The sequence below is a fragment of the Leopardus geoffroyi genome, chromosome A1, assembly GCF_018350155.1.
Source record: "Leopardus geoffroyi isolate Oge1 chromosome A1, O.geoffroyi_Oge1_pat1.0, whole genome shotgun sequence".
Classification (NCBI taxonomy): domain Eukaryota; kingdom Metazoa; phylum Chordata; class Mammalia; order Carnivora; family Felidae; genus Leopardus; species Leopardus geoffroyi.
Window position 1 is genome coordinate 16,688,999 of NC_059326.1, and position 24,438 is coordinate 16,713,436.

At 36.9% G+C, this 24,438-nt stretch overlaps 1 pseudogene; it reads right to left on the reverse strand.

The window, feature by feature from the left end:
• Positions 1–549: 549 nt before the first annotated feature.
• LOC123607466 overlaps positions 550–24,438 on the reverse strand; it is a 51,677-nt pseudogene continuing 27,788 nt past the window's right edge.

Below are 24,438 nucleotides of genomic sequence, written 5' to 3' on the forward strand. Positions count from 1 at the left end.
TATGGTTTAGCCTCTATGCCATACTGATTTAGTGATTTGAAACAGGTTAGGTTGACAAAATGGCCCATTCTAGTTCCAGGAGTATAAGAATGTAGAGTCTATTTCTTTTGAACTTAATATACTGAGTAGAGGACCAGGGAAAAAGTCAATATAACTACAGAGTAAGTGTTTGTGTGGCTTTAGGGAAGCTGCTAAATGTTTCCTAGTTAGCAGTGTCATCATATGTAATATGAGAGATTTGGTCCGATAACCTTTATGGTACCTCTGTGTACTAAAATTCTGTATTAAATAAATATATTAAGTCTATTATTTTCTTAAATCAGTCAATACAGGCATACATCAGAGATATTATGAGTTCCATGCCTGCCAGACCACCACCATAAAGCAAAATCATAATAAGCACCCCAAACGAATGCTTTGGTTTCCTAGGGCATGTGAAACCTATGATTATACTATTAGGCGTGCAATAGCATTAAGTCCAAAAAAACAATGTAAATGCCTTAGTTAAAAAATACTTTATTGCTAAAAAGTGCCAACCGTCATCTGAGCTCAGCGAGTTGTAACTTCCGCTGGTGGAGGGGCTTGGCTCCATGGTGATGGCTGCCGACTGATCATGGCAGTGCTTGCTGAAGGATGAGAGATTCATTTTCTTAAAATGAGACAACAATGAAGTTTGCTGCATCAATTGACTCTTTTCTCATGAGTGATTTCTCTACAGCGTGAGATGCTATTTGATGGCATTTTACGCACAGTAGAACCTCTTTCAAAATTGGAGTCAATCCTTTTGAAACCTGCCACTGCTTTATCAACTAAGTTTGTGTGATAGTCTAAAGCCTTTGTTGTTGTTTCAACAATCATCACAGCGTCCTCACCAGGAGTGGATTCCATCTCAAGAAACCACTTTCGTTCCTCGTCCATAACAAGCAGCTCCTCATCTGTTCATGTTCTATTATGAGATCGCAGCAAAGCCATCCACCTTCACACACCACTTCTAGCTCTAATTCTCTCGCTGTTTCCACCACATCTGCAGTGACTGCCTCCACTGAAGTCTGGAAGCCCTCAAAGTCATCCACGAGGGTGGGAATCGACTTTTGCCAAATTCCTGTGACTTCTTCCCATGAATCATGATTGTCCTTAATGGCATCTGGGATGGTGACTCCTCTCCAGAAGGTTTCCAATTTGCTTTGATCCATCAGAGGAATCACTCTCTCTGACACTTATAGCTTTACAAAATCTATTTCTTAAACAATAAGATTTGAAAGTCAAAATTATTCCTTGACCTACGGGTTGCAGAATGGATATTGTGCTAACAGGCATGAAAATAACATTAATCTCATTGTACATCAATGAGTGCTTGGACCAGGTGTGTTGTCAATGCACAGTGAAAAAGAATCTTTTTTTCTGAGCAGAAGGTCTCTTCAATGGGCTTAAAATATTCAGTAAACCATGTTGTAAACAGATGTGCTGCCATCCAGGCTTTGTTGTTTCATTTATAGAGCACAGGCAGAATAGATTGAGCATAGTTTTTAAGAGTCTTGGGATTTTCTGAATGGTCAATGAACATTGGCTTCAACTTAAAGTCACCAGCTGCATTCGCCCCTAACAAAACAGTCAGCCCATCCTTTGAAGTTTGAAGCCAGTCATTGACTTAGCTAATGCTGTGAAAGTCCTAGATGATATCTTCTTCCAGTAGAAGTCTGTTTCATCTGCACTGAAACATAGCCACCTTCACCAATTGCCTCAGTGAGATCTCCTGGGTAATTTACTACAGCTTGTACATCAGCACTTGCTGCTTCACCTTGTACTTGTACGTTGTGGAGATGGCCTCTTTCCTTAAGCCTCATGAGCCAACCTCTGCCAGCTTCAAACTTTTCTTCTGAAGCTTCCTCATCTCTCTCAGCCTTCACAGAAATAAAGACAGTTAGAATCTTGCCCTGGATTAGGCTTCGGCTTAAGGGAATGTTATGACTGGTTTGATCTTCTGTCCAGACCACTCAAACTTTCTCCATATCAGTAATAAGTGGTTTTCACTTTTTTCATCATTCATGTGTTCACTGGAGTAGCACTTTTAATTTCCTCCAAGAGATTTTCCTTTGTGTTAACAAGCTTGGCTGTTTGGCACAAGAAGCCTAGCTTTGGGCCTCAGTTCTCAACATGCCTTCCTCACTAAGCTTCATCATTTCCAGCTTTTGATTTATAGTGAGGGATGTGTGACTCTTCTCTTCACTTGATACTTCGAGGCTGTTCTAAGGTGATAACCTTATTCTGGCCTATTTCCTTATTGTGTCTCAGGTTATAGGGAGGCCCAAGGAAAGAGAGACGAAGAAACAGCCAGTCAATGAAGCAGTCAGAACACACACATTTACCAATAAATTTGGCACAAGGCTCCTCTTTTAGTCCATTCAGTGTGCCATAGCAAATACCACAGATTGGGTAGGTAGCTTATAAACAGCAGAACTTTACTTCTCACAGTTCTGGAGGCTGGAAAGTCCAAGATCAGGGTAACAGCATGGTCTTACAAGAACAGCTTTGCCAGTTATTGTCTAGTCTGTATATTCTTTTTGGGAAAGATTGTTCTGCAAGATGGAAACAGTTGCTTAAGTGTGAAAGCACTCAATGGTCTCCTACCCACCGTTTCCTCCTTTCAGTGGCAGCTGGCACTGAGACAAAGTCATAAAAAATATAAACATGTTTTTATACGAAGTCATGTACAAATTTTGGTCTAAATAATATGAACTTTTAACAACAACACCTCTTCACCTGGTGTAACTTACTAATTGACCTCACAGACATCATCTCAGACATAAGAAAGATAGGTTCTATTTTCCCCAGTCTTTTTTACAAAATGGAAACAAATATGTTGGAAGACCACTATGTACTGGGCATAGTTGCTGTTGAAGAAATAACAAATCAAGTATCAGAGTAGTGACTAGTTTTGAGAGTGAAAGTGCTCAGTTCATGCTGTGCTATCAGTGTGGATAGGGAAGGATGCAGAGTCCACAGGGGAACACATCGTTTCCGCATTGCTGATTGTGTTCCTGGGTGTGAGGGAGGTCACTCTTTGTTGAAATTAATGAGGTCACACCCTGAGCTTCCAGAACCTGGAGCACCATCGGTTTGACATCTGCGCAGAGGCTCAGGTAAACCTAACAACATGGGGAGAAGGAAGGATTTTGCTCCTGTCTGTACACATGAAAGGGTGCTTAAAACACTCAGGTTGAAAATGAGTGATCAAATCTGTGAACATTTATTTGGAGATAGAGGAGATTCATTCAAAGTTTCAAAACAAGGGTGCGTGGGTGGCTCAGTCAGATAAGCATCCAACTCTTGATTTTGGCTCAGTCATGATCCCAGGATCCTGGGATCAAGCCCTGTGTTGGCCTCTGTGCTGAGCACAGAGCCTGTTTAAGATTCTCTCTCTCACTCTCTGCCCCTCTTCCCTGCTTGTGTGCACTCTCTAAGAAAAAAGAGTTTCAAAACAATATATTTTATGGATATAACTATACATATAAATATACATATACTACTAGTGGTAATAATTATGAACTATCATATCCATTTATTAATACTGTCTTACATGCTTACTTACATAAGTTATAAGATAGAAGAGCGGGTTAGCTTTATATATTTGTAAATTTCACTTATAGTTTTAGAAAGATGCTTTATTGTTTTGTGATTATTCCGGTCCACTCTGTTCCAAGATTGGTTTTGGATTTTTCTCCCACTGTATTTGTTCATGACACATTTGTATATTGCGTTTTTGAAACAGAAATTTGATGACATAATATCATACTTAATTGTTATGGCCATTTGGTTGATACACATTATCATTCATATCATCTTTACCTGGGATTTAAATTTAACAGTTTCAAACTGAAAGTAAGAATCCAATAACTTTTTTTTTTTTTTTTAATAAGGAGCATTCTGTACCCTATAGATTACATTTAAATGACACTTTCACAAGTTCACCACCTGGCAGTTTCCTACCTCAACACATTTTAAAAATAAAGTGATATCTTCAATAGTAAGCTTTATTTGGAATGTACAGATCCGCAGAATGTTTAAAGGATTTTCTTTTAGTTTTTTTTACCTTAATTTTAACTTCTACATGCATATATATTATGTCTCCTTATAATATGGAATTAGAATAATGTAATAATTCCCAGATATTTAATAGGTTCCATGTGTGAGATACTAAGTAATGTGATTTTCACATATTTAAGCAATAGAAAAAAATAAAAAGAATTGAACAGTCTTTTAAATTCAGGATATTTATAGCACAAAGGCCTTGCTTGCCTTTTAGGATGATGATTTAGATATTTTTTCTTCTGAATACCTGTTACTAAAATATTTTACCAAATTTGTTCTGGTGAGAAAAATCAAGAAAGAATATGATTATTTTAAGGAATTTGGGAAGAAACAATTCCTATGCCATTTGGTTTAAACTAAGACCTTGAGTAACAATGAGCAATTTTGCACTAAAAAGTATCTAAAAGACCAGTGAGAAGGTTTTCATCAATGTTCATACGTGCCAAATTGGAATTATGCTAGGGATATTTAAACTACTATTTCCTTTGATCTGCAAACAAGCCCTGAAAGGTAAATAGATTCGCCCATTTTACAGCATGAATCTGAGGCTTAGAGACACTGCACATCTTGTTTAAGGTCAAGTGGTTGTCCAAGTACAGCCGGAACTCCAGCCCAAGTTCTAACAAACCCAGAACATTTTCTACCATGTCATAACCACCTGCTCTTAGGAATTGCTAACATATCCCTGGGTATTAGGACTATTTAGAGTTGCTTAAAGTATTATACTTTCCAAAATTAAAGGAGAGGATAGAGCTTTCTTTTATTAGAGTATAAATGCAAATGCTTTTCCAAATCATATACCACCAACAGGAAGCCTGCAGGAATTAATAATTGTGCCAGCTATCAATCTTTTCATGCATAAAATTTAAAATTTGTTACTCTGCCTACAGATGAAATGTCATTTTATAAAAAGCTAATTATATGCACCCACAAGTCTGCCTGTCAACACCAAGGAGCCAATGGCAATCTGCAAGACTTAAAGGTGAGTATAATATTAAAATCACTTGAACATAGACATAAAATTACATAGTTTATTCAAACCATGTTGAATATCAATAGAATTTAATTTTAGAATGAATCATAGGCTTTCGGAGTCACACAATGAAGGATAATTTGAATGACACTAGAGCTCATCCTGACTTACCTAACTGCAAGATCAAGGACTCTGAGGGCCAGAGAGAAAGTGAATTGCTCCTGCCTGGGTAGAGGTGGGCTGATAGGCAACCTTTTTTGGTTCTCAGGGATTTCATCTCAGGGATTAGCCAGTATTTACTTCACCTTTAATCCCCACTCAGGTGCCTGAAGTTGTATAAGGATTATTCACTTATGTATTTAAATCGATTGTAAGTCATTCCAGGAAATAGCCAAGAGAATTTACAAACGCAATTTTAAAATATGGAATAAACTTAAAAGGAGGCGTAAAAGAAGAGATAAAAACAAGGATTGATTTACAAGCAGATCCAGGAATGAGATAGCAAAACGCATGCAATGAAGACCTACACATGCTGTTTTAAATTGACTTCAAATTTGGCTGTAAACTTCGTGGTACAAACGCAAGAATTAAAAACTGATCTGGTAGGTAGTTTACCGTATCCCTGAGGCAAGATGCATGCTTACTCCTGATGACAGTGATGTGCAGGAGCTAAATCACACCAGCCCAACCACGTCATGGACTCTGTTACAAGCATCTTTTCCAGACTCTGAGGCCAGTGACGTCACACTGGTATCTTGAAATCAGCTACTGTGAAAGAATCGGCACATGCTACAAATGAGGGGTTCTTGTTCCCTAGAGAGATAGGTGCCAAACATTCACCAGCACACCACTACTTAAAGGTCTTTTCAGGACACACATAGACACACACCTTATAGTGTCCTTTACATTAGCGTAAGTCAAAGATACAATTCAGTAAAAAAAAAAATCTCATGGGGCGCCAATGTGTTGTAGTCTGGATACTCTCATCATGGTTGTAAGAACTGAAGTATAGATGGTAGATTCTGTGGAAAAAAAAGTGATGAAACGCATGTGCTTCTTTAAATGTTTTCCTCTAAGCTGAGTATCAGTCAATACTGGGCAGTAATCAGCTCACACAATACTCTACCTGTGTGTGTGTGTGTGTGTGTATGTGTGTATCAACTTGGATTGGATAATGCATGGATTATGTATGGAAGGCGACTTTTATTTTTCTTCATTTTAATTTTTTTAAATATTTATTCATTTTTGAGAGAGAGACAGAGTGGGAGTGGGGGAGGGGCAGAGAAAGAGGGGGACATAGAATCCGCAGCAGGCTCCAGGCTCTGAGCTGTCAGCCCAGAGCCCCATGCAGGGCTCAAACTCATGAACCGTGAGATCATGACCTGAACCGAAGTTGGACGCTTAAAGGACTGAGCCACCCAGGCACCCCTGGGATGCAACTTTTAAAGTATATGCCACCATGTTTTTCATCCCCAAAATAAATAATCCAATTAAAAAATGGGCAGAAGATATGAAAGCACATTTTTCCAAGGCAAACATCCAGATGGCCAACAAAAACATGAAAAGATGCTCATTGTCCCTCATCATCAGGGAAATACAAATCAAAACTACAATGAGATATCACCTCACATCTGTCAGAATGACTAAGATCAACAACACAAGAAACAACAGGTTTTGGTGAGGATGTAGAGAAAGAGCAACCCTTAGGGGACCGGGGTGGCTCAGTGGGTTAAGTGTCAGACTTCAGCTTAGGTCATGATCTCATGGTTCGTGGGTTCGAGCCCCATGTCAGGCTCTGTCCTGACAGCTCAGAGCCTGGAGCCTGCTTTGGATTCTCTCTGTCTCTCTCTGCCCCTCCCCCACTTGCAATCTGTTTCTCTCAAAAATAAATAAACATTAAAAAAAAAAAAAAGAGCAACCTTCTTGCACTGTTGATGGGAATGCAAACTGGTACAGCTGTGGAAAACAGGATGGAGTGTCCTCAAAAAGTTAAAAATAGAGCTTCCCTGTGACCCAGGAATTTCTCTACTAGGTAGTTGTCCAAAGGATACAAAAATACAGATTTGAAGGGGTACATGCACCTTGATGTACATAGCAACATTATCTATACTAGCCAAATATGGAAAAAGTCCAAGTGTTCATCAACTAATGAATGTATAAGGAAGATGTGGTAATTTATATATATATATGTGTATATATATATATATACACATACATACATATATATATATATATACATACATATCTACATATGTGTGTGTGGTGGAATATTAATCAGCCATAAAAAAGAATGAAATCTTGATATTTGCAACATGAATGGAGCTAGAGAGTATTATGCTAAATAATAAGTCAGAGGAAGACAAACACCATGTGGTTTCACTCATATGTGGAATTTAAGAAACAAAACAAATGAACAAAGGGGAAAGAGAGAGAGAGAGAAGCAAACCAAGAAACAGACTCTTAACTAAAAAAAAAAAAAAGAAAAAAAGTAGAAGCCACCATGTCTTTAACAGACACCCTCACAGAAGTGAAAAGACAATCCACAGAATGGAAAAAAATATTTCCAAATCATATATCTAATATGGAACTTGTACCTAGAACATGTAAGAAGACCTTATAACTCAATAATAAAAAAAGATCTAAAACTCAATTTAAAAATGGGTAAAATATGCAAAGAGACATTTCTTTAAAGAAGAGATACAAATGGTCAATAAGCCTATGAAAAGATATTCAGCAATATTAATCACTAGAGAAATGTAATTCAGAACTATGAGATACCACTTCACGTATACTAAAATGGCTATAACAAAAAAGATATTAACAAATGTTGACGATGAAGTGGGGAAATCAGAACCCTCGTATGCTGCTGATGAGAATATAAAATGTTCCAATTCATTGGAAAACAGTCTGGAAATTCCCCGAAAGTTCAAATCTAGAGTTACCCTATGAGCCAACAATTTCACTTTTAGATATACACCCAATTGGAATGGTAACACGTTAACACAAAAACTGGTACATGAGGGGCGCCTGGGTGGCTCAGTTGGTTAAGCGTCCGACTTCGGCTCAGGTCACGATCTCATGGTCCGTGAGTTCAAGCCCCGCGTCGGGCTCTGTGCTGACAGCTCAGAGCCTGGAGCCTGTTTCAGTCTGTGTCTCCCTCTCTCTCTGACCCTCCCCCATTCATGCTCTGTCTCTCCCTGTCTCAAAAATAAATAAAATGTTAAAAAAAAAACTGGTACATGAATGTTCATAGCCTCATTATTTATTAAAGCCAAAAAGTGGAAACAACCAAAACGTCCATCAACTGAACAGGTGATGAAAATGTAGTATATCCATATAGTGGAATATTATTTATCAAGAAAAAGAAATGAAATACTGATACAAGCTATAACATAGATGAACTTTGAAACTATTGTGCTAAGTGACAGAAACCAGTGACAAAAGAAATCACATTGTATGATTCCATTTATATGAAAAGTCCAGAATTGGCAAATATAAGACAGGAAGTACATTAGTAATTGCCTATGGCTGGAAGCAAAGGTATAATGGAGGGTCAGTACTAATGGATATGAGGTTTTCTTAGGGATGATGAAAATATTTTAAAATTTGTTTTAATGATGGTAGCTTACCTTTGTGAAGATATGATGTCTATGTATACTAAAAACTATTGATATTACTTTTTAAATGCATGAATCGTAAGGTACATGAATTGTTTCTCATTAAAACCATTATTTAAAAAAGAGTCAGTGCCATCAGTCTTCCAAGGAACTTACCGTCACTATTATAGTGATTCCACTCAATTCACATCATTATGTTCTTGAGTCAACCCTGTGTTTCCAGATAAGGTAGACATAATGACATAGAAAGCACAACATCTGAGGTAGAGGAAATTTATTTTTTATCCTGGCTTTTCTGCTTAGTATTTGTATTGCCTTTATACTCATCTTTGTAAATTATTTCCCTCCCTTGGTCCACTCAAATGGAAAACAGGTCAATTAAACTACATGTTTTCTAAGATGGTTTCTAGAAGCGTGGAATACCATAAAGGATATGGTGGATGACCAGATTTAAACAGTGGATATTTTATAGCCTTCAGTAGTAGATCTATATCAAAAGTGATATGAAACTGATATAGACTCCTCATTCAGATACGTAAGAGGCAACGCTATTTTCTTGTCCCTGAGCAAGTGATAAGGATATTTTTAAAGATAAAAGTTAACTTCTTTGTCCATTTATTTGTCCATTTATTTTTTTTCCTATTTTTTTCCGTGTAGATCTCATCTCTGCCATTTGCTATTTGCATGACTACCTATTAAATGGGGATATAATTGTACTTGATGAATTATCATGATGACTAGTTGAGATAGTCCCATTACCTGAGAAAGGGTAGATTTTTGAGAAATGTTTGTTTTTATTACAAAAGAAAAATCTTCAGTACTAGGCTGTCCAGTACAAAAAAATAATTCCATCCTACATAGGACATTTCGCACTCAGTTTCACTTACTGGGGACCAAGCTGACTTCTAGGTTTGTGATAAAATCTGAGCTAAACATTAACAGCTGTAGGATTCCAAGGACCTAAGCCAAAACCTCTCTAACTGGCCTCTGATCCAGTCAACTATCCAGCCAGCATCTTGGCGTGCTTAAAGAATACTTATATGAGTTTACAGAGGTTGCTTGGGTATTTATATCTATTCTTTGGTTATTCAACAGTTCCATGCTAATCAAAGCTGTGCCATATTGTAAAAACTTTATATACTTCATGACAACTTTTTCAATAATTAGTCATAACTTCAGATATTTAACACTTACATCAATAACTGACAAAATTTTAAATACATTTTGCAATCACATGGAATTGGAACTATTAAATAATAGTTCATTTGTAAAAACATAAGTGTGAGTATATGTAAATACTTTGAGATCCCCATTTCAATTCAGTACTATTGTAGATCCACATAAATGGTGTGTTTATTAATCAATTTTATTGGACTTTCTGTATTTAACTGCTTAAATGTTTCTTTTCCTCAGCAACGTTCTTGAAAGTGAGATTTCATGTTTTAGTTTTTTTTCAAAATGTTGCATATGTTTAATTATTAAATATATTTAGAGATAACACACATCTTCTGTGTACCACATAACTTGATGTCTATTTGATGCACAATAAATTAAAAGGTAAGCACGACTATCTCTTTGCGATGTCTACCCTATTTCTATAGATCAAAATTGTTGAGTGCTTAATTAATTTGTTAGAAAAAAATCACTAAAAATCTACCAAAATTAAACTTAGTATAATTTATCAGTGACATAAAATGTTCAGGGATATTTTATATGTAAGAAAGAGTAACTTTATTTTTGAAAATAAAAAGAGGCCGGAACGTGATCCTCTTGAAACCTATTTGGTTTTTAAAGTAAAGAGCAATATCAATGGAGTTAGAAAACGTGGGTCTTAGTGTTGATTTTTATCACTAAGTAGATGTGTATCATTGAACTGATAAGTGCCTCAGCTTTATTATGTGTAAATGAGAGAATTAGACACATTCCAAATTTCATGCTGCCTGTAAAATTTTTATTATTTGATATAAACACTTTCTTAAAAAATACTCTTTTTCAGTTTCTTTTTAAAAAAAAATTTAAAGTGTTAATTTATTTTGGGGGTACCTGGGTGGCTCAGTCGGTTTAGCGTCTGACTTTGGCTCAGGTCATGATCTCACAGTTCGTAAGTTCGAGCTCCGCGTCCAGCTCTGTGCTGTCAGCACAGAGCCCAGTGCAAAGCTCCAACTCAGGAACCAGGAGATCATGACCTGAGCCACCCAGGCACCCCACCCTTTTCCAGTTCCCTCCAACTAAACACTTGTCCCCACTTCTCTAGCTACATTGGCTAAAAAACAAAACAAAACAAACACAAAAACAAAAACAAAACAAAACCAAGAAAATTTTCCAGATAGTTTAGATCTCTTTCATCAGGAAAAGAAAACCTAAATGGAAATTGCTTATCAAAATATGAGTAGGGGCCACAGCACGCTATGACAGGTGGCGCTTGCCTTCCAGAGAAATGAAAAGCAGCGCATACTTTCATTTTTAAAAAAAGGTGGCAGGTCACAGTTGCAAAGCCAACTTCCGAACTTTTGAAATGCTTTCATTTTGGAGCTTCCCACGAAGAAACGCAACCATCTTCCCCGGGAGCTATAGCTGCAGGGTGTGTCTACTCAGGAACACAGAATGGAAAAAATAAAGGTACATGTGATTGCGTACACAGAATGACAGGCTTCATGCTGCCTTATGCACTCTGCTGCTGTAAACAGAATCTATAATCTCAGGTGGTGGAAAGGGGAGAGAATGCATGCATGTTTTAGGAAGATCTTTAGATTCATCCCCCAAATACATTTTTGGTTTATAAGGCAAGCTTTAAACGAAGCTATTTAAATGTGCCACATGACTGTATTCTCATTAAGCATACCGATACATTGCATATCTAATCATTTTCATGTTGAAAATTCCCAGTTTACAGCTAGAGAGCGGTGATTTTAAATATCTTTCTGCTGTTTAAGTTGGATTCTTTTCCAGATCATTAATGCCTCCTGGGGAGGAAAAAAGAAGAGTCAAAAAAAAAAAAAAATCTTATTGAAGCTGTTCTTGTAATTAGGGTGAAATATAAAGTTTACAGTACCACAAAGACAAATGAAAGAGCTAGTCAAAAGTGAAGAAGTAACACCATTCATTAAAAATAAGCCTCAAAAAAAAAAAAAAAACAAACAAAAAACAAAACAAACAAAAAAAAACAAGCCTCAGCCCCTTACACCGCAGCCCCTACGCAGTACTGTGGAAATTTCCTGGAAGCCTCTTGAAGCAGCCTCCTGGAACCCTTGTTTGGACTGTGGTCCAGAGATTCAAAAGGTTTCCCATAAAACCCAGCTAACGAGAGTCCTTTGGGATCCACCGTTTAGTTGAGGTTCCTTAGTTATATGGTTAATTATAACTCTTTTATTCCTCACTTTGATCCTCCCCCCCCTTCTCTTTCCTATGCATGAACACACAAAACTTCATTAAACGTAGGAGTGTGGTACATCAGAAAGTCTTACAATAGAAATTTTTAAATATATGGATTTTTTACTATTTTATTCATCACTAACCAGGTGTGATATTTAATACAAGCAAACTAGCTCTTTAAGCCTCCTTTCCTCCCTTCAAAATAGAGACATATTTTACATTCCTTCATTAGGGTGTTGTGAGGCATGCCTGATAATATGGCATTACTGAGAACCCTGAGTCAAAACACTCATGCCATAGAGGAGAAAAAAGACAGTGACTCGTATTCTCAGGATACAAATATAAAGGCGGTTAAGCTTTTCCAATATTGTCTCTCATAGAGTATCAGTAAAATACTTCTATAGCTTAATAAGTAAAATCTACCGATACTGCTTAATTTTATTTTGGTGATTCAAGGTTTGTTGTGCCGAGAAATCATAATGGTGACTATTAATCTTTCTTTTATAATTCTGCAGATGTAAAAAGTCACTGGAGATTGGATTGGATATGTATGGACTCCAGGTCATATGCTGAAAAATATTTCTCTATCACTATACAATGTGCGCTTTTTTCCTTCGTATTTATCTCTTTCCTCTGAAGACCTTATTATTTCAAACCACATAGGACTAAGATTTTCAAGCCACATAAGACCTGGCATATTGAAAGATATGTCTTGGATATCATTAGATTTTCCTTAATGTTGTCACAACCAAAATATATACAATGACTGCTTGTTGGTATTGGAAAGCAATCAATGCAAGATTATGGTTTTGAAAGAAGGAAGCATTGGAGGTTAGGACCACATGCATTCCAGCTTCCCTCCAAGATCATTTTTCAATTATTAAGCTGCTACATAGAGCCCAAGACAAGAGTGGAAGTCTCACTAGGCAGAGGGAAAAGAAAGAGTGTTCCAAGGTGCCCAAGTGGTTGGAATAGTAGGGGAAGGATGGGAAAAGGAGCCACAAATTCTCCTTGGGTCCTTGGCCAACTGGTAAATTGTTAATGCACAGTGAGAAATTAGAGAAGGCCTAGCATAGAATAGCTTCTAGAAGGTGGATATCCTAGCAAAGATCACAGAAACAGTACCTAGAGGATGAAAGATGGCCTCGGTCCCAGCTGCAACAGAAAGAATTTGATGAATACCCTGATCTTTAACTTGAGACCCAATAGGACCATTTTATGAGAGTAAGAACCAGTTCCTTAGAATAAGGGCAAAACAGAGAGAGTGTCTCTCCCCCATCCTCTCCCCACTCCCAATAGAATGCCTTTCAAAAGCCCAGAATGAAATCTTGAAAGAATTAGGAAAACATGCTTGGATTCAACTGTTTGCCAGTACAGAAAAAAAAAAAAAAAAAAAAAAAATGGTCAAGGGAAGGAGACCCAGAAATGAGCCAGACAGTGGAGTTAGGATAGAAAAGACTTCAAAATAACTCTGATTAATATATTTTTAAAAATCTGAGGAAAACATAAACAATATAGAAGAAAATATGTGAAGACTTTCATTAACTGAATTGATCTGACAGCAGATTGGATACAGCAGAATAGTTAGTGAATTCAAAGACAGACTGATAAAAATTATACATACTAAAGCAGAGAGAGAAAAAATAATGAAATACAAGAGAAAGCACTAAACATATGAAACATGATCAAATAGTTGAATTGTGATTGTTTCTCAGAAGGAGAGGATAGAAGACATGAAATAGAAGAAATATTTGGAGAAATGCTGGTCTAGATTTTTTTTGATTTTTTTAAATGTTTATTTATTTTTAAGAGAGAGAGAGAGTATGAGCCGGGGAGGGACAGAGAGAGAGGCAGACACAGAATCCGAAGCAGGCTCCAGGCTCTGAGCTGTCAGCACAGAGCCCCACGCGGGGCTCGGACTCACGAGCTGCCAGATCGTGACCTTAACAAACTGAGCCACCCAGGAGCCCCTGGTCTAGAATTTTTTAAAATCAGATGAAAGCTATCAACTTACATGTTTGTAAAGCTTAGTAAAACCCAACCCAGTAGAACTGGGATAAATGAAAAGATAACTACATCTAGTCATATAATCGTCAAATCCTGAATATCAAAGACAAAGGAACATTTTCTAAGTGGTCACAGAAAAATGTCATCTTAAAAGGAAAAATAAGACCGATGGTTAAATTTTACCAATAACCACAGAAGCCAACACCTAATAAAAAAATATCTTTAAAATACTAAGAAGTAGGGCACGTAGGTGGCTCAGTCAATTAAGCATGGGACTCTTGATTTGGGCTTGGGTCATGATCTCACATTTTGTGAGTTAGAGCTCCATATCCAGCCTCACACTGACAGTGCAGAGCCTGCCTGGGATTCTCTCTCTCCCTCTCTCTCTGCCCTTCCCCCACTCGCATGTGCTCTCTCTCTCAAAAATAAATAAACTTTAAAAAATACTAAAATTTGGGTGCTTCTGTGGCTCAGTCAGTTAAGTGTCTGACTTCGGCTCAGGTCATGATCTCCTGGTTCATGAGTTGGAGCCCGGCCTCCAGCTTTGTGCTGACAGCTTGGAGCCTGGAACCTGCTTCTGATTCTACCCTTCCCCTCCCCTGCCCTTCCCCTCCCCTCTCTCTCTCAAAAATACATAAACATTAAAAAAACTACTAAAAGTAAACATCAATAACTACCCTGACCACCTAGAAATCTATACTTAGTGAAAATACTCTTTAAAATGATCGAAACAATTTCATACTTGAGATAGTTCATCACTAGACAATCTCCAGAATGAACACTTAAATGGCTGAACAAAAAAAGAACCTCAGAAAATCAAAGCAGTCAAAAAAGCATGAAACATTATCAGGAAGAGTAAACATATTTAGGCATATGTAAATTAATATTGATAGATCTTTAAAAATGAAGGATAAGGGATTTATATAATATGTAATGTAAAATATAAGACAACAGTTGTATGATGGGAGTGGATGTTAAATAGTACTAAGCTGTTTTTGCATTTTTGTGCGCTGGCAAAGTATCAAACTAGGCAGTGATAAATCAAGGCTCCTTTTTAAAAAATCTTCATGATCACTATTAAACCCAAAATATGAAAGTTACACCTAAAAGGCTAAGAAAAAAGTAATTCTCCCTATATTGTTTTTATTTTTCTCCAAGTGGTTATTGCAAATATCTACAATGTTTTCCTTAAGTTTTACAGTGTTTGCAGAAGACGTGTAATCACATTCATAAAGGATATCTAGATCCTAACATCTGCTGTCCTAACATCTTCCCAAAGTACAGTTTTTCTTTGTAATATTTGCAGTTCCCTCTTCCAACATCTATGAAATCCCTTCCTATGAACACAAAGTGAACAGTTGTCTTCTTTATTTTATTTTCTCATGCTTGCTTATTTTTGAGAGCTAGAGAGAGAGATAGAGATAGGAAGCATGAGCAGGGGAGGGGCAGAGAGAGAGGGAGAATCCTAAGTGGGCTCTGCACCGTCAGCACGGAGCCCGATGTGGGGCTCAAACTCACGCACCATGAGATCATGACCTGAGCTGAAGTCAGACACTTAACCCGCTGAGCCACCTATGTGCCCCAAGTTGTCTTCTTATAGGAGCCACTGTTCTTGAACAGATGGTCACGTCTGGGATTTTTCACTGCACTGAAACAGCGTTATGTTTCCTGGAGAGGTGGGTAGTGCTCCCCAAACTCCTCTCCCCCTCAGCAGAACTGTGTCTCAGTGAGTGGCCCCTCTCCCATTGTAAAACTGAAAAAAATGCTTCTAGTCTTAACTGGTACACCCTTCTCTTTCTAGGACTCACACATGTGTCATGGGTAGATTACTATGAAAACACATCAGATAGATTGGTTTTCAACAAGGAGTGATTTTGCCCCATCCCAGGGGAAGTTGCTACTGGCATCTAGTGCCGTAGAACATTCTATAATGCCAGGACGGCCTCTGCAACAAAATATTACCAGTCTAACATGCCAGAAGTGCCAAGACGGAGAAGATCTGTAATTACACCAACCCCAAGCTCTACCCTGAATTACTTATGGCTGAGGCTTCCGTTCTTTTTGATTGTTCCTCTATTTCCTCAGGATTAGTTCTAATCTGAGAGGCTCCTCATTCCCTCAGCATAAAAATACATCTTAATGAACACTTCACGTCAGGATCCAACTAGTTAGTTCTGCTAATAAAGAAGTATATAAATATCTATACATTTTACTTATGCTTAGTGGCATTCCAGTTGAAAGGTTCCAGTGAAATATAATCTTTGAAGTTAATATAACGCCATAATTCAGCTAAATTAGTACATTCTACATTCAAGAAGCATTTATACTTTTTTGTGTATAAGCAACAGCTGATTGAGTAAATTTCAGTAGCATTCTGTAGAAAACTGTAATTAATTTTCAAACTCATGTTCAACTGTCTAAATCAAGGTTTTGAAGAAGAGTAAGAACAGTTCATAATGGGGAAAAATGAAATGTAGTGGCTTGGAGTGCAGAATTTAGAGCCAGATAGGCTCTGAGTTAGCTCAAATTATCTCTGCCTCTTTTGAACTACAAAACCATAGAAGACTTTGTTAACACTCAAATTCTCAATTTCTCATTTGTAAATAAGGATAGTAATAGCTATCTCTTAGGGATGAGGCAAGGGATTGTTTTGTTTTGTTTTGTTTTAAATAATGAAGGGAGAAAACAGGTACAAGATCCACGGAAAGAATTTGCAGTATCTCTTGTCTTCAATAGGAAGGTTGAGCAAGAGGCTAATTCTTAACCCAAAGCAACTGACTTCTTGAACTGTTAAGTCTTAGGACAGACTATTTCTTTTGTGACCAGAGTATTATGTATTCTTTTTCATATATGTTTCCCATTGGTTTTTTTTATTTACTCTATTTGCACCAAATAATTCTTACTGACTGATAATTTCCAGCTTCTACCTTACTTTAGGTTGTATGTGACATGACATAGGTTCCCAGGTTTGTTTGTTTGTTTCTTCATGACTGTAGAACTGCTGATCCCAATGAACTGATTTCTCTCAATATGTTCTAGCTTAATTTCCAAGACTAAGAAATGTGACTTCCCTAGCTCATGTTTTGCCAAAATACATAATTAAGAGTGACTTCCTAAGATTTGGACTGAATGTTGAGTCGCAAATCCACACTTGGGCCAATCAGTAGATGTATGTGTGTCAGAAGGAGGAAAGATATGGTACCATTGCTTTCTCTGACTGTCCCTTGAGTTGGGGGGGGGGTTGTAGGTGGGTTCGGGTTTTCTCAGAATTAGCTTATAGGTATCTTGACTCGCAGATATATTGAATAAATGTTAAATGAGATAGATAATCTATTATATTTTAAGTCTATTTGTACAAGTCACCCAATAACTGTACTTATTATTATTACTATTACAATGATTAAAATTGCTAATTGATGAATATTTCAGTTAAAAACTATTGTAGGAAAATACTCATTAAAAATATGTAGTTTATTTTAAAAGAGGTGGTAGATATTTTTATGCCTAAGTATGAATTTGAAGATGAATTTATCTCCTAGTGAATTTTATATTCACTGACCATTAGGAAAAAGAAAACTTTCAAACTGACTATTCCATGTACTTCTTTACTTATCTGTAAGAAGTTGTAGCTACAACTTGACGTATGATTTGTACATGTTCTTAATTTCTGGGGAACTCTAGGAAACAGCATCTTCTCGGTTAGTCTGGAAATAGATAAGAAAGAGTACTTTCACCATTCTTCCAGCAGAAAATCAATTTGTAATTATAGAGTAAATATACCAAGAGTAATTCAGAGAAGGAAAGAGACATAGAATGCTCATATTAGTGAATATTTCTGTATATATAAATCAGGCAGATCAAAGTTGAATTGCATCCTAGAGATGGTGGTAGAAACTCCCTGGAGTTATGTCCGTGCTTGGGAAATGTTGATTTTGTGACTATAAAGCCCTATGTTTGTTGTGTCCCTCGGAACAACTGATAGCCTGCCAGTTTTCTCTGGAACGTTTGTACCTGCCTCCTCCTGACACTGCTCCACCCACCAATCAACCCAGTAGACACACAATCCCTAGTACCAGAAAAAAAAAATCTAGATTCTTTATCAGTTTATTCGCAGTGTATTGAAGAAAGCTTGCGTTCTGAAGCCTGGTAGACATCTCCCTCCCAGTTAGTTAGGTGCACGACATTGGAAAAGCCATATAGCCTATTTTGGCTTCAGATTTTCTTTTTAATCTATAAGATAATGTTACCTGATTTATGGGACTTTTATAAAAACCAAAGTAATAAAACACACAAAGTTCCTAGCCTTCAGTAGATTTCCTTTCTTTTACTTTTCAAGGATTTGTCAGAGAGAGAAATGAAAAGTTCTATCAGAATACATGAATACAATCTGTTAGTGCTTCTGGTCACATCTCTCTGACTCTGGCAGTTATGGTGTCAGACAGAAGAGACTCTAATACCCACCCCAGATATTTCAACATAAATGTTTCTACCATATTCTGCTTGGCTGGAATATTAAAGGAAGAACGTTGTCAAACTAAAAGAAAGATTTTCTATCAAACAAAGTTCTGGAGCTTTATTACCCACTAAATCAGGGTAAATAACAAGTTTTATCTAGTATCCCAGACAACAGCAAATGTTTATTACTTAGCTTCCCTGAAAAATAAACTCCATCAGGACAGAGAGGCTCCCCACTTGCTCAATGATTCAACCCCAGGATCTAGAATCGTTTTTGACACATAGGTAACACTTGTTGAATAAATGCATGAGAGCTCCAAAAAATATTTGCAGTAATTTAATGAGAAATTAGATCTCCTAAAGAGAGCAGAGATGTTTAAAAATATTATGAAAGTCTAACATTAAGAATCATTAGGATCTGGACCACATAATAAAGAGGCAAAAAGGTTTTTTTTTTTTTTAACTTATTTATTTAAATTCAAGTTAGTTAACATACAAGTGTACTATTCGTTTTAGGAGTAGAACGGAGTGATTCATCACTTCCATGCAACACCCAGTGCTCAGCCCATAAAGTGCCCTCCTTAATGTCCATCTCCCCCCTCACCTCCCCCAGCAGCCCCCAGTTTGTTCTATATTTAAGAAATAGAGGCAAAATTTTTAAGTGTCCAACTAGCCTGTATTAGCACAGAGCACAATGATTGAAATTCATATTGATGAACCTGAGTCATTCAAAACGTTCGATTATATTAAGTATCTTTAATGTTTAAATCAGAGAAGTAAACGTTTTATAAAGAATTCTACAACAGCTAATTTACAAAATAAATTCAAGCTTAGCTATTTAAGGGAAAACTCTTTAGTCAACACTCCATGCCTTATTAATGTTAGATAGTTAATTACAGAATTTCTGGTTGTGTGTGCATGTGTGTGTATAAAATATTTCTAAATGCAAAATGAAACGTTGTATAACGGATTTTTACCTTAAGATAACAAGCTTTCTGATACTTCTGATGTACCACATACTGATATTAATTACAATTTAAATTAAAATCTGGGTATTAATAATTGGAGAATTAGAGATATAGTCACACATATTTCAAATAGTACATGTGTAAATATGTAAATTATATTATTTTTTTGAAATGGCAAAAAGTAGAAGAAACCTAAGAGTCTAGTATTAAGGAACAGATCAGATCAAAGACTGAAACATCCGCACAAAGAAATACTGCAGCTTAAAATTTAAAAGATACCTCCAAATATATTGTTATTAACAACTGCCCTGGTCAGTCTTTTTTTTTTTTTTTTTTCTTTTTCCTTCTCTTTTTTTTGCCCTGGTTAGTCTTAAATAAAATTACAGAGTACTAGCCAATGTGTATAGTATGCTATAATTTGCATGAAAATGAAACATACTATATATGAAATATGTCATATATTTTCACATATATGTTTCCTTCTGCATGGTCTATCTTTGGAAAGAAGGATCAAGAAACCAGTAACTTTGGTTGTCTCTGGGTACTGAGGCAAGTTTAATTTTCATTTTATACTCTCTGACAATTTTTTCTAAGTTGTAGCATGTATGTGCATTACTGAACCACATGCGGCTTATGTCCCATATTTCTAAGCCCACGTCTGGGTTCACAGGCAGTTGCAGGGAGCAGTTTTGGAGCAGACTGACAGCTTCCCACCCCAGACACCTGGATGTGTCTGCTTCTTAATTGAAAGAGGCAGAGACAGAGAGACAGAGAGAGAGAGACAGCGCATGAGTGGGGGAGGGGTAGAGAGGTAGACGCCCTCTGAAGGCAGGCTCCTGGCTCTGAGCTGTCAGTACAGAGCCCAACTCGTGGGTCCAACTCAGAAACCCTGAGATCATGACCTGAGCTGAAGTCTGACGCTTAACCACCTGAGCCACCCAGGGCCCCTGGATGTCTCTGCTTCTGTACCTGAAGTCTTGCTCCAGATCTTGGGAATTTATTTAGACCATGGCAAGAACGTTTAGAATGGCAGCCCAACTCCAATCCTGTGATCGTCACCTTTTCAAAAATTGCAAAAACTTTACATTTGAATATATAATTGGAACTTAAAACATAGGAATATTTTTAAAATATCAGGTATAAATTTCAAAGCATAGATTTGAATGTATTAATATATGAAACCATTTCAAGCTCACATGTTAAGCTTAAAGAAAATGCTAGGTAAATACTTTCTTGAAAAATCAAAATAAAGCATAATAGGGAAGGCTGTTTTAGAATGTATTGTAATGTGCCATTCTTTTTTAAGAAGTTTTTTTAATGTTTATTTATTTTGAGAGAGAGAGACACGGAGCACGAGTGGGGAAGGGCAGAGAGAGAGGGAGACAAGAATCCAAAGCAGGCTTCAGGCTCTGAGCTGTCAGCACAGAGCCAAACATGGGGCTCAAACCCATGAGTGAACTCATGATCTGAGCCGAAATGGGACATTTAACTGACTGAGCCCCCTATGACGAGCCATTCTTAAAGGTCCATAAAATCCTTATGTAATTTGTACTTCAAATAAGTGGGAGTCACTAAGGAGTTCATAAGTTTTATAAAGCATTTGCATTCCATAAAATGTGTCTACTTCTGAAAAATGGATTTCTGAAATCTAGTTACATTTAAATAAATAAATAATAAATAAATGAATAACATTTATTTAAATAAATAATTATAAATAATATTTGTACATAAATATTCTGAAGTTTATAATGGAATGCTTTCTTTTTTTTTATTTTTTATTTATTTTTTTTTTTTCAACCTTTATTTATTTTTGGGACAGAGAGAGACAGAGCATGAACGGGGGAGGGTCAGAGAGAGAGGGAGACACAGAATCAGAAACAGGCTCCAGGCTCTGAGCCATCAGCCCAGAGCCTGACGCGGGGCTCGAACTCACGGACCGCGAGATCATGACGTGGCTGAAGTCGGACGCTTAACCGACTGCGCCACCTAGGCGCCCCAATAACGGAATGCTTTCTATGCCAAGTTATTTACATTATTTCCTTGATTTAAACTGAGCTATCAAGAAAAAATAATCACAAAAATAAGTGCTACTTATGAGTGGTAAGTTTTAATTATTTTAAAATCTATCTATTTAATATATATAGAGAGAGAGTAGATATATTTCAATTGTACATAAATAACACCACTATATCCATCACTTAGATTAAACAGACATTAATATTTTATCACAGTAACATTAAAATTATTTTTGCATTTTTAAAAATAACAAAAGTCACAAACTTATATAAGTCTCTACCCCTTCTCCCTCCATTCTTTTTCTCTCCCTTAAAATTGGTGTACTGCATTTTCTTGCTTGATTTAATACTTTACTATATATGAATGATATATGTAATTTGTTTTTTACGTATACATAAATATTATTTTACTGTGATATGGTTTTTCTTTTAATATTATGCTTTTGAAGTTTATCTAAATTGATTAATGTAGGTATAAGTCATTAATTTTCACTTATACACAATTTTCCATGAATAAAAGAGTCCAATATATAACTAATGTTAGTCGACATTTTGATGTTTTGTGTAAACTTCTGTTTAGTTTTTGGGTCATATTTACTTGGAAAATCTAATACTACATCCTAGGTCTCCTCTCTTCTTTGGGGATGTATACTGTATTTTTTGCAAAAAAAAAATGCTCATTTTCATTCTACAGGATGTCAAACATATTCACATGACACTGACAAGTAATATCAGAGATGATTGTACATATAGCACTCAGTGTAACTGCAAAAGCATCTATAATTTGCTTTAATTTGGGTTCTGTCCATTCCTACAGTGCCTCTGAATATTTCTGGAGAGACATTTTCCCAGGATGAATAGAAATGATGTCTCCAGACACCTAAATACAGATCTGCCTTTTTTTGTCTTGCTTCTTTAAGTCTTGCTTTGGGCTTGTCTTCGATGGTGCAATTTCTCCTTGGCAGATAACTATCCTCTTGAGCACATTCATCATCAAATAGGATTCGCTGAGCAAAGCATACTGAACAAAAGTTTTAAAAACTTCACTAATCTGCACACCTTCTGCAGAGGTGTTCATTAATGAGTGAAAAATGTTGAACGGGAAAAGGAGATAGGGAAAGATCTCTCAGAAAATTTATAGTGATTCCCATTACTCCTTCCTGTACCCCAGTAATCATCAGGATTCAAACTCAATTATAAGACGAACTTAAAATATCTGCTGCACATATGAGAGGAATACAGTAAATATCTTGGAATTAAAGAATAAAAGAGTGTTCCTATTATGATTTTATTCCTGATATGCCTGGACCTATGAAATCTATTTTCACTCTCATGTTTAATCAAATGTAATCAATTGAAGAATGTTGAGTCATGAAGCTTAACGTTTGTTGAATGGAGTACTATGGGCAAAATTTGCATTGCTGTCTTTTGAAAAAATAGGGGATGATAACCTTCTTTCTAGCTTGACTAGTATCATGGCCGCTGCCCATTTGGGAAATAGGAAGCGAACCCACTTGCTCATTCATGCATTCCTTCATGCATCTGTGGGTTGATTCTTTATGGCATGTCATAGGAATATATTGAATACAGGTGATTTAAAGCAGAATAAGAGACACAGTTCCTGGTTTTACACTTTATCGGGACAGAAATCATTTAAATAAATATTTGTACATAAATAATATAGTACAATCATTGCTCATCTAAAATGAACACAGGTTGATGTGAAAATATATAAAAATGTCAAATGATATTAATCTGAAATGTTGGGAAAAGTGCCCCTGATGCAGTGTCATTTGAGATGTGACCTGAAGAAAAGTAGCAGGCTGTCATGTAAAGAATACTTAAAGCAAAGGGCCAACTTCTTATATGAAGATCCCAGTGTGGGGAAAGCTTCTTATTTAAAAAAAAATTTTTTTAATATTTACTTGTTTTTGAGGGGGGGGAGGGTAGGGGAGGGGCAGAGAGAAAGGGAGATATCCAAAGCAGTCTCCAGGCTCTGAGCTGTCAGCACAGAGCCTGATGCAGGGCTCGAACTCACAAACTCAAAATCTTGACCTGAGCCAAAGTCAGATGCTTAACCGACTAAGCCACCCAGGTGCCCCAAAAGCTTGTTATTTTTGAGGAATGAAACAGAGGCTGTCATTTTCCTCCTGCACAGAAAATCTTGATTCTTATTGGCATTAATATACCTTATTTGAAAAGTTAAATACCTGGTTTCCGATCTTGTATATAAGGAGGCTGGAAATCATCACGCTCATCCTCACAATGAGAAATAAACTGAACAAATTGAAAATCAACAACTTTTCCTAGGTACACTGGAGGACCGAGGTCATGGGGCAAATTGGAAAGGCTGGTAGGCAGACACAGAGATCACAGCTGGATGGAGTAGAAACCTAGAGCAGCAACTTTCATGGGCACCAGTACTGGGGTAGAAAAACAAACGATGATTTGCTCGAAGCTCAGTGCAGCCAAGTTTGAGAGTAAAACCCCAGGCTGAACTAGTCTTAAGGGGAACCCCACACTTCTGTGAGTTTTATCTCCAGGAACCCTGCTAAGGTCTCACAGTGATCAGGAAAAAAAAAAAACCCTCATTCTCACAGATGGATAGACAATTGGCCATTTAAAATGGCCTCAAAGGAAACTTTTTTATCGGAGCCTAACTGCCTGGAATTTTACTATATAACCCAACCAACCTGAGAAACAGAAATACCTAAATTCAGCCTTTTCTGGTCTTCAGCATGGGAGAAGGGAAATACCCAACATAGCCTCTTCTAGCCTTTCATGTGGGCAAGGGAAATACCCAGGTCTAGCCTTTGTGTCCAGCTTAAGGGTGTTAAACGCAAAAACAAAAATAAAACCAAAAGCAAGACCCTGAGAAGCACTTGTGAAAGAAACAGACCAGGTTCAAGGAAAGAATGGGATCTCTGTAGGAGAGCACACAA